We start from the raw sequence: 5,266 nt of genomic DNA on the forward strand, positions 1-5,266 counted from the left end.
TTTGACTCATTTGGTATATGTATTCCAATGAAGAATTACAGTAATTCTGCTAATGCAATCTAATTCTCCAGGTTTTTTTAGGCAACTGGTGAATCCACTAAAAATCTGTTTTTAAAATAATCTTCATTAGGTATATATGGGTATTTTTCAAAAAATAAATATCACTGTTTTTGTTGCTTTTTGTTCTCTATAAAAAACAGGTAGATTCCAGTTTTAAATCCCAGCTTTTCCACTTGCTGATAGAAACAACTTTAGGCAAGTCATATTTCTCTTTCTCTTTCTCCATTTCCACCTCAGTTTTCTTACTGTTAAAATTGGGTTTATAACCACTTTGTAGGGTTGTTTTGAAGACTACATAAGATAATGCACAGAAAGCACTTACAACAACTCCCAATGCTTTATAAACGTTCCTTAAAGTGTAGCTGTTAGAATGATCATTGTAATCACAGTTTATCCTTCTGATATTCTAACAATTTGGTTGCATTGTGTTTAACCACTGGAAGAATTTACCGCCATCTCTGTTTTTAGTTTTCAGTATTGAGGATCAGCCACCAATGCATAATTTTATTTTCTGCATTTTTAAATTGGTAATGTGGTCATGGGAACAGAAGGTTGCCAAGGTCTCACCACAGTTTCTACATTTGCCAGTTTTTATGCAGGCCTGACCAGAAGTAGAAGAATTAGAGGTATGAGGAGATAGAAGGGATGAGGAATGAAAACTTCTTTGTTAGCTAAGTGGGTCCAGAACATGTTTTCACTTTGACACTAACAAATACGTAGTACAGGAAAGAAAGAAAATGCGAAAGGCATGACTCCTCCCTCAAAGACTGTAATCCAGTGAGATGTGAAGATGGGCCCTAAAGTACAGTACCTGATGTTGAATTCAAGTCTCCTCAGTCTTGCCCACTGGGCCAAGAGGATTATCGCCTGTGGTGAAATGTGGCCGCCAGAGGGCAATGTCACTCCACGGTCACCCGACCGAATGTCCTAAAACCACTTGCATGTGTGATAATGATCTACCAGAAGAAATAACAGCAGATTTATTTCCAGAAATGATAAAGATGGCAGATTCCCTTTCACCTTTGTAAAACTGATTCTACTATTTACAAGACCTATCATTATCTGGTAAATTACCTTTAATAATGGAGATGCAAGAAAATGTCTAATTCAATTCCCCTGAAATTAACTTAGATTAATTTGGGAAGTGTTTACCTAGCTTTGAATTTTAGGTGTGTCTTTAAAGCGTTTATTAAATCTACTTTAAAATATTTCGATAGCATAAAACAGTGTTAAAGACAGCTTAATAGAACCAAAGAATATTTTGTAATACATACTGTGTTTAGAATGTCAAAAGTAAACTGGCAATAAAACTATATGACTTCATCCTCAATTTTACTGAGCTCCTGCACTCCACTTTTGGGCACCTACTACATAAAAAACATGCTGCTATTTAAGGAACTTTGAAGGCAAGTATACATAGTTCCAATGCCTTTTTTTTTTTTCTCTCTCTTTAAGATTCCCATTTATTTATTCATGAGAGGCAGAGACACAGGCAGAGGGAGAGAAGCAGGCTCTTCGCAGGGAGCCCAATGTGGTACTCTATGCCGGACTCCGGGATCACGCCCTGGGCTGAAGGCAGACGCTCAGCCACCCAGGCGTCTCCATAGTTTTCATTCTTAATAGCCTGAGATTTCCTGTTTTTCAGGACAAATTAGTCAAATGCACAAATATAAACAAATTATTCATCGTCTAAACACAACAATATCTAAAAGATGTTTTTGAGTAGCCATCGGAAATCAGCTTGCCTTATCAGACAACATGTAACCCTCACATTTTAAAACATCCATAGTGCATAATAAGCAAAAACAAAATATAAGCATACTACTAATGTAGTCAAGGTTTGTACTGTGATTGCTAATAAAACACTTTTGAGTCTGAGAGTTCCAAATTTATTTTTTTAAAGACTTTGGGATCCCTGGGTGGCGCAGCCGTTTGGCGCCTGCCTTTGGCCCAGGGCGCGATCCTGGAGACCCGGGATCGAATCCCACATCAGGCTCCCGGTGCATGGAGCCTGCTTCTCCCTCTGCCTGTGTCTCTGCCTCTCTCTCTTTCTCTCTCTGTGACTATCATAAATAAATAAAAATAAAAAAAATAAAAATAAATAAAAAATAAAGACTTTTATTAATTTATTAGGGAGAGCACAAGTAGGCAGAGTGGCAGGCAGAGGGAAAGGGAAAAGCAGACTCCAGACTGAGCAGGACCCTGGGATCATGACCTGAGTCAAAGGCAGACACAACCAACTGAGCCACCTACGAGCTCCCCTGGGAGTTCCAAATCTAAATCCTGGTTCTACCATTTCCCAACCCTCAGGTGCTTTCCGTAGCCTAACCTCACTTTTTTGACTTGTAAGACATTCAATAATGTCTTAGAGTTATTGTAATAATAGTGTCAGAGTTATTGTAAAAATTAAATAACCTCTAAGGAGCTTAGCACAGTGCCTGATACATGCTATATGTTAGGAAGTATTGCTCAGATGGTTTCAGGTTACCAAAAGGAGGATTCCAGAGAAATCTCTCCTATTTTCCAGGTTACTGATATTTCGACTATGATCTTTTTGATGGTGTTTTTCTCTAGACACACAAATGCTTTGCTCGTAGGCTTGTATCCTGTACTTGTTGCTCCTATTAAATAAGTTTTTCGCAAGATAATGCAGTTTATACTTGTGCTAAGTAACTTTGTGATCCTGGTAGCTGTTGGTCTGTTCTTTGGTGCATAGCTGGCTGTCTGAGCTTTCTCCTGATCTTTAAAGGGTACTAGCCAGAAGATAATCATTCTTAGTCAAGTACTCAGTAAAATTTATGACAAAAGAAATAGTTGCGTAATTAAAGAACCTAACAGGTAAAACTGCTGCCCTAAAGGTTTATCAGCCGCTTCCATAGGTGGAGGGATGAGTTCATTTGGTTCTCAGGGAGAGCATTACCCTGAGGTATAGGTTATGTGAAGTCAATACTGTGGATGTCAAAGGCTCACCATCTCCATTTTTTTCCATCTCTCTTCAACATCTCCTTAGTATCAGACCATATCTTAGTTTGACCTTGATTTGCTGTATGTCTGGAACCAGCCTGTTGCAACTGTAGAAGGCTGGGAGTGAGGTAAAGTTCAAAATAACCATGGCTTACACAGTTGTGTAATAACTAGGAGTGTGGGAATAACTCCAAAGACTACGACACTTGGCTGTGAGTGACTAATAATTCTGTATTTTAAATATGTTTACTTTTCCTTAATATTGTAAATGATGACATTAAAATTAGCATTTTATATGACATTTAAAATCATTATTGTAGGCTTAATTCCACAAATAGGAGTATGCCTCATAACACAAATATGGTACTTAGAACATTTGTCACGATATTACATGCATCCATTTTAAAAAATGTAACCACCTGAATGAATTAAAAAGCTTACTGTAACTGCTATTGATAGAAGAGGCTTGGCTTACACTAGGAAAAGAATACAATATGCAGATAAGTTTTGCAAGTGCTTGATGTTGTCTAAAGATACTGAGGGAGTATATAGATTTTTAAGATAAAATTTTTGTCAACTGAAAGCCTCCACTATATTTTCAAAGACAAGAATAAACAATTATATGACAGTACAAAGTAGACTGAAGAACCTGGTACCATTGAACTCATGCTGAGGAACTTCTAAGGACAATGGATAGGTGAAAGGCCAGTGATTTGGTGAGTTGTGGGGAAGAGGTATTTGGTTGAATAGGTAGACTGAAAAAGACCTCGCAAAGAGGAAGTCATATAGAAGATGATGTAATATGCTGTAGTTGGGAAAGGGGTGTTACGCAGCAAAGAGCCAAATTAAAGATGATTTAAAAATTTTTTTGGAATTATCTTGATGTATTGCAAAAGGAACAATTGTAGATTTTGAACACGATAGTGATTTGACTTTAAAGATACTGGGAGAGCTCCTGGCTGGCTCACTTGGTAGAGATGCAACTTTTTTTTACAGATTATTTATTAGAGAAAGAGAGCACGTGGGTGCAGAGGCTGGAGGAGGGGCAGAGGGAGGGAGATAGTAGTAGTAGTAGTAGTAGTAGTAGTAGTAGTAGTAGCCCCACTGAGCAGGGAGCTTGGAGCGGGGCTAGATCCCAGGACCCTTGGCATCATGACCTGAGCCAGAGGCAGACACTTAACTGACTGAGCCACTCAGGCACCCTAGTCATGCAACTCTTGATCTAGCGTCATGAGTTCAAGCCCCACATTGGGAATAGACATTATTTTTTTAAAAATTTTTTTTAAATTTAAGAATAATAAAGTGAGTGGGAGGGAGAAATGAGGGAACGTCCGTGTTAGACAATTTATCGAAGGAATCAAACAGAAGCTAAAATGCTGCACAGCCAGCTCAAGTGCTAAGGTTAAGACAGTCTGGGATAGAATATTTTACTAGCGATACAGAGATTATTGATTATCTTATTTTTATTTTAGATATGAGAAAGCATTTTTAGGTCTAAAATTACTTGCCCAAGTCACATGGAGTAATACATAGGGTTGGGAGTGAGTGGAAGGAAAAGATGGAATTGGTACTTACCAGAAAGGCAAAAGGTAGCAAAACCAGAATACTCAAGTGGTTAGAACTTTGTATCCAGCCCAAAGGTCTCTTGTGCAAAGTTACCAAGGTCCACACACTTTGACGTGTCTTCCTGGTATTGTGGAGGTATGAGAGGAGACAGTCCTTACAACCAGGTCCAGATTTTGAGTCCTATCCCCCACAAAATTTCCTCCCTTTTTAGAAAACAGGTTGGTTGGTTTGGTTTTGTTTTTTCCATGATAAGCATTTCATTTTCTCAGAGACCCAAAAAAACCCATCTCAATAGACTAAAGCCTGGAATGGAACACTTCTGTTTTTTTGTGGGGAGGTGGGAAGGGGGCAGGGTGATGGGGTGGAACAGTACTTTTTCCTTGAGCTCAAGGCTCCTGAAGTATCTGGAGAGGATCAGAAGAGTATATTATTCTCGAACTTGGTCTTTCTCTAGTTTTCTTTTTGTGGAAAAATAGGCCCCTTTTCTATACAGTTTTCTATTTCCTTTAAACAAATTTTGAAAAGAAGTATTTCTCCTGTGTCAACAGGATGCATGCTAAGTGCAGTACTCTGGTAGTGACTGCATAGGAAGTGAAATGGAAATTATAGTTTACAGTGTGAAATAGATGGGCACAAGGCTTTTATCTTAATGTAAGCATATCCATAAATATAGCCT

The sequence above is a fragment of the Canis lupus genome, chromosome 3 (assembly GCF_003254725.2).
Source record: "Canis lupus dingo isolate Sandy chromosome 3, ASM325472v2, whole genome shotgun sequence".
Classification (NCBI taxonomy): domain Eukaryota; kingdom Metazoa; phylum Chordata; class Mammalia; order Carnivora; family Canidae; genus Canis; species Canis lupus.